We start from the raw sequence: 13,743 nt of genomic DNA, 5'->3' as shown, positions 1-13,743 counted from the left end.
GAATTTGGCCCTATAATTATTTACATGCTACTTCTCTGATGCCTTCAAGCAAATGCTTGTGTAGGTTTTTGAGATTTGCTAATTCTTCTCAGTAAAGATTAGTCTAATTCATCCAGTCCCTCGTGTATGTTTGTTGGGAAGTACGTGCATGCACACACGTGTATGAGATTTTAAATTTTTCTTCATATTAAGCTAGTTATTGAGAGGTTGTCATATTGAAATTGTCAATATTCTACAGATAATGTAATCATTTTAGAGCACAATAGCCTCACAAACTGTGCAGAATTGAAATTATAAACATTTTAAATAAAAGTGGACTAACGCTGCAAATAAATATGCAATTATAAAATATGTGAATGAATATATACCCTCCACAGAAATTAGTTATGACACAAGCAATAGCAAAAGCTGTAAAAGAGACCTGTACACCAATCCAACATTATAAGTAAAGTCAGAGAGACCACAGTAAGATCTAAGATGAATCAAGATCTAAGATGGAAGGGAGATGAGTCAGTCCTGGCAGAAAGTCAGATTCAGAGTGAAAAACAAAATGTAGAAACCACAGTAACAATCCAAGTTCCCAGAGCCAACACCAAGAGGGCCAAGATGGTGTTATATGTGTTTCACTCTAGTTACGTATCTACACCCTATTTTCTCTAAAAATCTCTTTTAAGAGCACACAGACATTACACATACTACATAGTAAAATCTGAACACACACATCTCACAGATATAATAAATTAATGGATACAGGTAGAGCAAAAAGACCTTCACAAGCTTCTGACTATAAGAACAAGAATGACTGCATTCTTGTCAGGGAGTAGGAAGAGGGGAGGGTGAGAGCATAGAGTGGAGAAGGAGATTTGAGGTAAGAGAAAAGCCAAAATACCTGTGGCTAGATCTCATGTATAAAAGCCAAAGGAAAAAAAAAAATTCCCAAAGACTAGGAAAGGCTGTAAAAATTTCCCTTGAGAAAAAGTAACTGTTTTTACTTCTATATATTTTCTAGAGGGGAATGGTCTTTAATCTATTTGGTTATATACATTCTGCCCTGAAAAGTTTTAAAGCATGAACCTTAAGTATTGAGATTAATTATGCTAAAATGGGGATCCCTGGGTGGCACAGTGGTTTGGCGCCTGCCTTTGGCCCAGAGCGCGATCCAGGAGACCCGGGATCGAATCCCATGTCGGGCTCCCGGTGCATGGAGCCTGCTTCTCCCTCTGCCTGTGTCTCTGCCTCTCTCTCTTCTGTGTGTGACTATCATAAATAAATAAAAATTTAAAAAAATAATTATGCTAAAATGCATTAATTGAAAAATTATGTCTCTTGTATGACACAAACTTATCACCAAAGAAGTACCTTGAAAGCATTATAGTGCTCTAATTCTGAGGCTCTTACAAATTAGCAAATAAAAGTACAGAATGATATCATCATCCAAAAGAATAAGGGGATGGGAAATGACATGATGAACAGATAAATAAGATGACACAAGCTAAGTTTTAAAAAAGCAAGTGTTAAGCTGAGAGGAATTCTGGGCCAAAGACACAGCATGTGGTTGAATCACAGGTATGAGAGTGAATGGCAAATGTCATAGACCTTCCTAAGATCTTAAGAGACTTACAAAAGGAGATGAGAACTTTTTTGTTTTGTTTATTTACAAAAGTAAGACTTCAAAATGCAAATTTATTAATTACTTAATTTAGGAAACATTTTAAAAGTGGAAATCCAGCATTAGCATAGGACATAAAGAAGTATAAGACTCAAAACCAGACTATACTTTTCCTTCTAGAAACAAAGGATAAAAAGAAAGGGAATTAGAAAATTTCATCATCCTAAAATATAGTAGGAACTGTGTTAAATCCACACTAACATCTTTGAGGCAAGTGATGAAATCTGAACCAAACTTCTCTTCCAGGAAGACAGTCCTGAGAAATGAGTAACAATTCTGTCGAGAGAAGGTAATGAAATGACAATGGGAGTAGTAAATTTGGGGAAAACAAAACAAACAAAAAACATTCATTGTATTACTAATCTGGTACTGCATAAAAAATGTCTCCGTTTTCTTAGTCTGAAACAACAGATATTTATTATCTCACAATGTTGATGGATCAAGAATTTGGGAGTAGTTTAGCTAAGTGGTTCTGGTTCATGGTGTCTCATGAGGCTGCAGTTAAAATGCTAGCCAGGGCCGCTGTCATTTGAAGGCTTGATTGGACTAGATGATCTGCTTCCAAAAAGGTTCACTCACATGGTGACTGGAAGTCATCCTCAGTTTCTTACTGCTGTAACAGAAGGCTTGTCACTTGCTACAGGGACCTCTCCTTGAGGCCTGCTTAAGCATCCTTGTAACATGGCAGCTGGCTTATCCCAGAGTAAATGATCCAAGGCGAGAGAGATAGAGAGAGAGAGAGAGGGAGGGAGGGAAGAAAGGCTAAAGCCACATTGTCTTTGATCTAAACACAGAAATCAGATACTATCATTTCTGCCTCATTTTATTTTTTAGAAACAAATCACTAAATCCAGCTCATACTCCAGGGGAAGAGGATTAAGTTCCAACTTTTGAAAGAAGTGTCAAAGAATTTGTGGACACATGTTAACCCACCACATGTAGCCTCCAAGATGTTGATATAAGGGTTCAAGGTGTCATGAGTTCATGGAAAAGACATGAAGTGCCCATTTTAGAGCATTGATTTAAATCAGTCGGTTAGGGGGTTGTTTGTTTAGGTGGTTTTTTTTTTTTCTTTTGGACATAGTTTCATAATGATAACAGAAGTTTGTCATAGTAAGGAGTCTAAGAGAACAGACAATCTGAAAGTTTCTGGCACAGTACATGGAGGATAAGAGGAAGAAAAAGAGAAAACAGTAAATGAGAAGTCAGCTGTGCACACGGAAGCATCAACAGCAGCCAGGGAAGTAGAAAAATGTATTAGCAGCTTACAAAAGACAAAGTCTATAAGCCCCGGGGCTTTTCTCCAAGGGGACTTCTTTCCAAAATGGCCAAGGCACAGCCTAGCCTGTGGGTGTAAAGGAGTAGTAGAAGCACAGCTTCTAATTCAAGTAGATCTTTGCGTAAGTTTAATTGCCCAAGGATCCAACTACTTCCACAACCCTTATCTGACAGCTAAGTGACTAAAAGAAAGATCACATCAACCAACCCTTCAGTCAGCTTCTAACAAAAGAATCCAAATAGTGCCAAGAGAGATAAGAACCAAGGATCACATTATTTTCTGGGAAACTGAAGCCTGGGTAGGAGAGCCCCGCTGCGAGGCGGTGGGGAGGGAGGGAGGTGGGCAGGAGAGGACATGTAATACAGAATCTATGCAAAGATTCAGACCCAAGAAAAGGAGGAAAACACAGAATAGGTCTTTTCACAAGCAAATTAAAACAAAACAAAACCAAAAAAAAAAAAAAAAAAAAAAAAAAAACCCACTGCAGATGCAAGAGGTTGAAAGCTGAAAGCAATCAACTGTGAATCTGCAAAGTGTGACATTGGAAGTTATATGTAAATTCAAGACATTTAGAACTTTGAGTTTGGTGGCTTCCTGTTGAGTTTGCCCATGGAAGTTAATGGCAAGATTCCGCTTAGTCTTGGCTTCTGTGATACTCTGGCCTGGCTATGTATCATTATGGCAGTGGTTTCTAACAGAAGGGGTCCCTTTCCACCCCACCCCCACTCTAGCCCTCAGCAGGCTCCAGTAAGACATCTCTTTACCATGCACTCAGAGGTGTAATGTCTTCTCAGTATTGCTAATTCCTGAGGGCCTTGGCAATCCGGGGGTGCCTTGAATTTGGCACCCACCTTTGTAAACTGAAAAGTTGCCTCAAAAATCTACATACTCAGTGCTGTTACCCCCTGGGAACCTGACGGAGACAAGAAGCACTTTTTCCCAAATTTGCTTATTTTAAGTAGTTTTAGTTCTTTCTGTTTCTTATACTTTTCCCTATCTATTTTTAGCTTCTGACTTTGCCTATGTTATTATTGAATGACAAAATTCAGGACATATCTACTTCTTCACTGACATTTTTACATTATCAGTTTTTATACTGAATAAATGTGGCATCAATTATTCAATTATTGACATTTAAATCATCTTGGGATCCCTGGGTGGCGCAGCGGTTTGGCGCCTGCCTTTGGCCCAGGGCGCGATCCTGGAGACCCGGGATCGAATCCAACATCGGGCTCCCGGTGCATGGAGCCTGCTTCTCCCTCTGCCTGTGTCTCTGCGCCTCTCTCTCTCTCTGTGACTATCATAAATAAATAAAAATAAAAAAAAATTTAAATCATCTTATTTAACACTGTTTCAGTTGTCATTCCTTCTAGTCTCTTAGAACTGCTTTTGGCACTGAAAGTAATGTGGCAGCTAGGAAGCATGAAAACCATAATGGATATAGTATAAAAATAGTTTTTCAAATGTATAGCCACTTATAAGCATACTCTTAAAGAAAATAGCCCCATTATTCAAAATATTAGTAATGGAAAAAGTCACTGCTGTCTCATTTTGTAGCCACCAAATTGGCATCATACATATTCTATTTAATCAAAACTAAAAAAAAGACTTTTTAAGGAATGACCAATTAACATATAGAGAGGAACAAAAAAGCTGCAGGCTATTGCATTAAGCATCATACACCTAGTCAAAGGAACTTTTCTGCCAGTGAGTATAGTTTTAACATGCATATAAAATGTTGTGCTCTTCTGGAAAAAAAAATTCTCAGCTAGCTCAAGTGTATTTTCTTGGATAGGTCTGTTATTCTCAACATCCCTATTTTCCAGTTGCAAATAGCTCTTTTAAAAATGCAATTTCAATGTGCTCTATCTTTAAATGGGTGGTACTAAGACTTTTGAAAGTATCAATTAGCAAGAAGCTTCAAATCCATGGGACAAACGGAATCTGACTCATGTGGGGTTTACACTGCATTTATTTCAGTAAATGTGATTACAGTTAAAAACTATTTTATACTATAATTTAAGAGACTTTCTTCCAAGAAAGAAACAAAGTGAAATGGTATTTTTTGCGGGGGGGGGGGGGTACTTCTTGAATACTTACCAACAAATTCAATGCAGTAAAACAGCTGGAGGAGGAAGGGCTATAGGGCTTGCGATAGATAGAATTACAATACTCCTAGAAAATAAAACTTTAGAAAACCTGCCTGAGTAATCACATATTACAGACTGCAGTATATTTAGCTACTGTTCCTCAGTCCTGTTTTCTGCAGGGACTTTGGACTACCATCTTTCTCAAACAAGGCTGGCAGCAAAGTTGTTTGGAGAACTCTCCAGCAAAACCAATTCCACAGCTGCATTCCAGAATTTTGATGCCAGTAGTTCAAGACGATGCCTAGCAATCTGTATTTTTAACCTGCACGTAGAGACTCTCAGGTGGCTCAGTGGTTGGGCATCTACGCCTTTGGCTCAGGGCGTGATCCTGGGGTTCCAGGATCGAGTCCTGCATCAGGCTCCCTACAGAGGAGGCTCTGCATAGGCTCTCCGCCTATGTCTCTGCCTCTCTCTGTGTCTCTCATGAATAAATAAATAAAATCTTTTAAAAAATGAAATAAACTGCACCCAGAGAACTCCAGGGTCAAACTAGGCTTGGCAATAACTGCTATAAGCAGTCAGTAGTGGTAAAAAACAAACAAACAAACAAACAAACAAACACGGCTAGAATCCAAGTTATAATTTAATGTGATACTGGACAAATTACTTAACCTTCACAACTCAGGTAATTTATTCATGTATTGAGAGAAATTCTTTTCTGTTCAAGACAAATGAGAGGCAAAAGTGATATTAGTGCTTGCTGTATAGTAGTAGGCATGAACATATGACAATTCTTCCTCTCGGTATGGCATCTCTATAGCTTTCTAACATTCTTCTTATTTCTGATAAACTGTTTTCTGATTGCATATTTATTCTCACTTCTTGCTGAAAGAGACTTTTAATTTCAAGGCTTGAATAATTGGCCAAACCCTAGGGTTTGTAGAATCAAACTCCAGAAAACCATCTTTGTTTCCTGTATATTCATTAATGTATCACCTGATTCTGGCACTTGTCATTGTTTCAGTCACCTGGCTCTGGTTTACTTCTACCTCGTAGACTGTCAGAATTACAAAGTATGTTAAAGTTCAATAATATCCTATTTTATACCTTGGAAACTAAAGCCCAGACAGTTTAAGTGACTCATGTGATGTCACATAGCTCATGACAGACTAGAAGTCAAGTCTCCATATTTCCAGTTTGCATTCTTGAGCTACTTAGCTTCAAATGAGCCCCAGAAAGCAAAATCACAAATTAGAATTTAGTTGTAACTGTACTCAAAATGTATATTTTTGAATGTTTCTTACATTATATTTACCAATTTTAAATTTCTAAATTTAAAAAATAAGGTAAATATTTAGCCATGAAGATAGTGTCATTTTTTTTTTGCAATTTTTGAGACAACTTTCATCAGTTTCCTGCTATTTCTATTTGATAAAAATGACAAACTAAGTGGCAAGAAATAGTGACAAAGTGGGAAAAGATATATAGATATAAAAACATATATGCACACATACATACACACATATACACAATAAAATTTTGAGGAAAGACAAATTTTCATTTTTTATTGGAATACTTGCTTTCTTGTTTGAGTCCATTTCATCTTACTCTTGCCACATTTATCTACATAGGAGGTTATCTGTAACCAAGTCTTATTTTCAATGTTCAAGAATATAAACTGATTTTAGTTTTTCTAACATATAACTAGGAAATTATTCTGATAATGCTACTAGAAGAACAGTATCAGTATACAATTTTATATATTCAAATATCTGAGAGGAAAGAATATCAAGTCTTTATTGAATATACAGCTAGCTTTTGAGTTATTTTTTTTTTTTAAGATTTATTTATTTATTTATTCATGAGAGACACAGAGAGAGACAGAGACACAGGCAGAGGGAGAAGCAGGCTCCATCCGGGGAGCCTGACATGGGACTCGATCCCAGGTCTCCAGGATCACGCCCCAGGCTGAAGGCGGCACTAAATCTCTGAGCCACCCGGGCTTGCCCATAGCTTTTGAGTTCTTGAAAGTCATTTCATATAGTGATGAGTCATTAAGTATGTTTTTGAATGAAAATACTGAATAGCTTTAAAGATACTCACTTCATTACTTTTTAGCATGGATGATTCCAGGAAATAACCTAAAAGCATTCCCATGATGGTAGGCATCTTCCCTGAATTGTTCTAATGATGAGACAAGAAATGATCTGTATCAATGTATATATACAATGTGCAATAATAAAGCTCTTTAAGAGTAGCTTCTTAAATAGATTCAACATCACCCAGGCAATTGCACTACCACCACTGTTTTCCAAGTGAGTCCACAAAAAGAACAAGTCTAGAGTCTACCTCATCATTCTTAGATGAACTCCTGACAGCTCTACCTTGTAATCCAGGAACTAAGTTGTGTATCCCTGGACCTAAGTCAAATAAACTTCAGCCCACCTCTTTATAGTTAACCTGGTTTGCCAGCATCCACTTTCTTCCCAGAATATCTGGGAGATTATGGGAGAATTAAAGAAGTAGTGAAGGCCATTCTTCTTCAACTCCTCTCACTACTGTCAGAATGTCTCAATTAAGTGAAGTTATATTGACTGTTGCTTCAATTTTCACCAACATACCTTTGTGACTCTGGATTTTTCTTTTTTTTTTTTTTTTTTTTTTTAATTTTTTTATTTATTTATGATAGTCACAGAGAGAGAAAGAGAGAGAGGCAGAGACACAGGCAGAGGGAGAAGCAGGCTCCATGCACCGGAAGCCCGATGTGGGATTCGATCCCGGGTCTCCAGGATCGCGCCCTGGGCCAAAGGCAGGCGCCAAACCACTGCGCCACCCAGGGATCCCTGGATTTTTCATAATAACTGTGATAAAACAAAGAACTAGGAGAGAATGCAGGTCACCAGATTGATAAATGGATCCAAAAAATGGGCATACCATAAGAATTAAAATAAGTTGAATATTTAAATCTGGTGTTGCCCAATACTGAGAAGTAAAATTTCTGTTCTGTTCTATAAGGTTACGAAGAACTTCTCATAGACAGAAAATTCCTTGAGAAAATTGTCCTTTAATCCAAGATTATTTCATTCTACTTTATTTTTTTTAATATTTTATTTATTTATTCATGAGAAACACACACACACACAGAGAGAAAGAGAGAGAGAGAGAGAGAGAGAGAGACGCAGACACACAGGCAGAGGGAGAAGCAGACCCCATGCAGGGAACCCCATGTGGGACTTGATCCCGGGACTCCAGGACCACGTCCTGGGCTGAAGGCAGGCGCTAAACCACTGAGCACCCAGGGATTCCCTTCATTCTACTTTATATTGTAAAATATATATTTTTACACATAAAATTTTCATAGTTGTTTTGTTGGTTGGCAAGATAAAAAGTTAATAATAATAGAAAAAAAAAAAAAGAATGCTGGGCATTCTCTATTACTGGTGAGGTCCCAGCCTTCTTCCCACTTTACTGCAAATGGACAAAAGAGAAAAGGCTCTAATTTTTTTCTCCGTTTGAGACAATTCAACAGAGAGTTAAAATCAAAATGTTTCTATCCAAGTACAGAAAAAGGCATTAATTATGCTTGTACACTAATCATTAATTAAAAGTTGATATTAACTCTGTATATGAAATAAACTCTGACTTATTGTCCAAGAATAATCATCACTATTTTATAAAATAGTTGCTTGTGCATAGTGCAAAGAACAGAAGCATTAAAAATAAAGCTAAGTAAAATGAGAATTTGAGATGTTTTATACAGACTTAAGTATTAGATAGACAAGGAAAATAAGACAGAAGAATCAATTAGAAAAACATAAGTAACCACTGAGGCAATTATTGTGTTTTTTAATAGGCTATTGGCTTTATGTATAATAGAAACTAATTAGAGAGTTATATACTTTTCTAATTAACACTATATGTGGCTAAGATACTTATCTCTTTCTAAATGTCAATTCCAGAGGGACCCAGAATTCTGAATGCCAAGCTCATCCCTCCTAATGGTTAATCAAACCACATCCACAATGGAAGTGAAATGATTTCAAAGCTGTGATCGATGAATCTGGAAATCCCAGATGATGGCTCTAAGATCTAAAAAGTAACCTAGAGCTTTGTGCAGTGGCAGTATCATAGCCAATGAGGTTTATCCGAGGTGTGATTATTGCTAATTAAAAAGTAACCTAGAGAAAATTCATTATAGGAATTTCAAACACTTTAACATTAGACATTACTGGGCTCAAATTCAAGTTCAAACATTTACTAATTGTAAATGTTGGACAACCACTTGGGTAACTGCTTCAAACCATATATTCTCAAATATCAAGTGGAGATTACAGTAAAATCCTTGTGAGATAGGTGGGTGGGTAAAATAACATGATCATGAGTATTCCATTCCAAAAAAGGCTCAGTATTCCTGAGCCATTCAGGCATCCCTGGATGAAAATTTTTAAATGCATAAATAAACTACGTAAGGAACAACCGTTACCTTTCTATTTGTTGGGATGCCTAGTTGGCTTCCGTGGTTGAGCATCTGCCTTTGGCTGAGGGCATGATCCTGGGTTCACAGATTGAGTCCCACATCAGGCTCTCTGCAAGGAGCCTACTTCTTTCTCTGACTATGTCCTCTGCCTCTCTCTCTGTGTCTCTCATGAATAAATAAATAAAATCTTAAAAAAAAAAAAAACCTTTCCATTTGTCAGGATGGATATAAACAGACACAATTTTAAGATTTTGTTTATGATTATTTTTATAATTCAGAAGGCTTATCAAATACATTGTTCAATACGTCAATATATGTTTTGTGAATTTTATCTTTTATTATTTCCCTTTGATGGGGATTAATCACCCTATTTACATATATTCACTTAAGTTCTTATTTAATTCTTTCATTATTTTATTACATTTAAAACTTTCCTCTTCCTAGATTCTTGAACATGCATTCTCATCAGGAGATACAGATTGTGTCTGTTATCAAAATTTTAGGGAGGAGGAGTGAATTAAAAAAAAAAAACATATATTTTAAAAGTCTCCTTACAAGTGATAATAAAAGCAATGTTTGGAATTACTGATTAGTAAATTATTTTAAGGTATAATGCGAGATGTAGAAAGTCTAGTTTTTCATAAACGTTTAGCCTACTTCCCTAATATCAATTACTAAACAAATTCTTCCCCCAATAACTTAAAATGACACTTTTATGTCCAATAGTTTAACTATTTTTTGGTCTGTTGCTTAACTTTCTCTGTATTCTGCCTCAGTTTTCACTTATATTAATCTTTAACAGAGTTTACAGTGTGTATTTTACATTTTATAAAATTTCATGGATATATCTTGCCTTAAAGAAGAAATAAAATACTATACATGACTTGCTATGTAAAATTAATTTTAAGATAAACACTAGTGACCTATCTGGTTTATACTAATCTTTAACAAATCTACACGATATTAAAGACAAAATATTTGGAAAATTCTGAAAAATAATCTATCTTTATTCTGTAGTAAAATACTACAGCTGCATTCCATCATTCAATAATAGCTCTAATTTATTCCTAGCAATGTGACATATGACTCAGGACTTCATATATATATATATATAAGTATATAAATATGAATATATATATTTGTATATAAATCTTGCTAGGTGACTAGCTACAAACCACTAAGGATCATGTCTTGGTATTTCAAGTAGTTCCAAAAATTGTAACGTATGTTTTTGTTCTCCATAAAATATAAGTTTATCCCAGTTTTTACAGATTTCTTAAGATTAGTACAGAAGCCTCGAGTAACACGTTATTTCAACAGTTTGAATTCTGGAAATCTCATGGGAAAGGTTACCTTAAGACAGTTGCAAGGAATGTCTCCTATATTTAAAGCAACTGCTGAACTGTTTGAAGCATTACATAAGTTTGTTCAGCTTCTCAAACTTTAATGAGCACAGGAATCTTTGGGGATAATTTGTTAAAATACAGATTCTGTGTGTTCAAATCTGAGTTCCAACAACTTAAAGTAGACCATTAACACACAGGATGATATGTGTGAACCTCATGGTGATCACAAAGCAAAAACTTACAGTAAATACACAAAGAAAATAAGAAATGAATCTAAACCTATAACTAAAGGAAATTATCAAACCAGAAGAGAAAAAAAGAGAAGAAACAAATTGAGAGGAACTATAAAAATAGCCAGAAAACAATTAACAATAGAGCAATAAGTACATACTTACCAATAATGACTTTAAATGTAGATGAACTAAATTCTCCAATCAAAAGACACAGTGGCTAAATAGCTTTAAAAATGAGATAAATCAGGACACCTGGGGAACTCAGCTGGTTGAGCATATAACTCTTGATTCTGGCTCAGTTCTCGATCTCAGGGTCTTGAGACCCTGGCTCACAGCCAGCAGACTCTGCTTGAGATTCTCCCCCTCTCTTTCCCTATCCCTCTGTCCCCACCCCCACATACACTTGGTGTGTGCGTGCATGTACATGCTCTCTCTCTGTCTCTAAAATAAATAAATGACTAAATACTTAAATAAATAAATAAAAATAAAAATGAGATAAATCTACATACTTTCTACAAGAAACTTGCTTCAGGTATAAGGACACAATAGACTGAAGATGAAGGATGGAAAAGATATTCCATGCAAATGGAGACAAAAAGAAAGCAGGGTGTAGTTAAATGTGTTATCATACAAAATTTAACTTAAAACAAAGACTGTAATAAAAGATAAAGAAGAATACTACATAATGGTAAAAGAGTCAATCTAATAATAAGACATAACATTTATAAAAATGGACTCAACATAAAATCACCAAAATATATAAAGCAAGTATTAACATATATAAAGGGAGAAATTGACAGCAATACAATGTAGTAGGAAATTTTAACACCCCACTTACTATAATGGATATATCATCCAGACAGCAAATCAATATGGAAACACTGGCCTTAAATTACACATCAGATCAGATGTTCCATATACATACATACATATATATATACACACACACACACACACATATATATAATTTTTATGTTTGTATATATTTTATATATGTATATAAAATTATATATTTATATATTATATATACCTATAACATTTCAAATATACATACACACACACATATATATGTATATATATGGGATGCAGCAAAATGATTTTGGGAGAAGTTCAAAGAAATACAGGCCTACCTCAAGAAACAAGAGAAATCTCAAATAAACAATTGATTAAAGACTTGAATGTTATATTTGAAATCATAAAACTCTAGAAGAAAACATAGTCAGTAAGCTCTTTGACCTTAGTCTTAATGATTTTTTGGATCCAACTCCAAAGGCAAGGAAAACAAAAGCAAAAATAAACAAATGGGAATACATCAAACTAAAAAGCTCTGCACAGTGAAGGAAACCATCAACAGAACAAAAAGCCAACAAAAGCAATAATCAAAAGCAAACAAACTAATTAAAAGATGGATAAAGGATACAGAGAGACTTTTTCCAAAAGAGACATATAGCTGGCCAACAGACACATGAAAAAATGTTCAATATCACTACTTATCAGGCAAATAAAAATCAAAACTACAATGTGATATCACTTTATACCTTTCAGAATGGCTATTATCAAAATGACAAGAAATAACAAGTGCTGGCGAAGATGTGGAAAAAAAAGAATTCTTGTTTACTGTTGGTGAGAATGTAAATTGGTGTAGCCACTATGGGAAAACAGTAGGTCACAGTTTTGATTTTTAAATATTTATATTTTAATGACAAACTGGAGTTATTCTTCTTAAATAATGTACAGGTGTTAGAGAAAGTTTGAACTACTTGCTTTTATCATTCAAGTGGTAACAGAGTTGTTAACCAACTAACTGCTAGTGGCATAAACAATAGGGACATCTTATTTCATTATTACAAGGAATAGAGCTAAGTGGTGCTGGACTTACCAGAGAAGTCGCTGCCTTCCACCTTTCTCCCTGGACTCCTGAGCATGTGGGCTTTCTGCTTCTGCTGGGCCCTGCATGGTCACAATGGGGCTGCTGCAGCAACTGGTGTTTTATCCTCTTACACCCACAGGTAAGGCAGGACAAATGGTTTCCTTCTAAGCACTTCTTTTATCCTAGGAAGGGATACCTCTTCAAGAAGCCCCTCCAGCAGACTTCCTATTACATTTCACAATGTTAATTTTCTGAAAACTGGTGGTATCTACCATTTATGTGTTTTTTATAAAGATTTTATTCATTTACCTGAGATAATGAGCATGAGTGGGGGGAGGGTAGGAGCAGAGGGAGAGGGAGAAGCAGACTCCCCGGTGAGCAGGAAGCTCAAAACAGGCTTGATCCCAGGACTCAGATCATGACCTGAGCTGAAGGAAGACGCCTAACCAACTGAGCCACCCAGGTGCTCCTACCATTTATGTTTTGAAATCATTAGATACAATGATACTAAAGTTGCTCTTGGAATGTTTTTCTTAAGAGTGTAAACAACTAATTCGGCTGATATGTCAGAGAGAGATTTTTGTAAATATAAACCATAGTTAACCACCTAACTTTAATTTAGTAACAGTAAAGAAAGAAACATAGGTTAACGCTTAAGACTGAAAGCTTTGAATTTAGATCAACTTGAGTTCAGTTTTGTAATTTCTACTAACTAGGTGGGTGTCCTTGGGAAATTTACTTAGCTTTTCTGATTCTTGGTTTTCTCACCTGAAAAAATG

The 13,743-nt window shown here is 35.7% G+C and overlaps 1 protein-coding gene and 1 pseudogene across 5 annotated transcripts in view; one reads left to right on the top strand and one right to left on the bottom strand.

The window, feature by feature from the left end:
• GPC5 (glypican 5) overlaps positions 1-13,743 on the bottom strand; it is a 1,343,656-nt gene that overhangs the window by 1,186,065 nt on the left and 143,848 nt on the right. The gene's annotated exons all lie outside the window — the stretch shown is intronic.
• LOC119865260 lies at positions 9,144-9,261 on the top strand (annotated as a pseudogene).

The sequence above is a fragment of the Canis lupus genome, chromosome 22, assembly GCF_011100685.1.
Source record: "Canis lupus familiaris isolate Mischka breed German Shepherd chromosome 22, alternate assembly UU_Cfam_GSD_1.0, whole genome shotgun sequence".
Classification (NCBI taxonomy): domain Eukaryota; kingdom Metazoa; phylum Chordata; class Mammalia; order Carnivora; family Canidae; genus Canis; species Canis lupus.
This window is presented reverse-complemented; position numbering and strand designations above follow the sequence as displayed.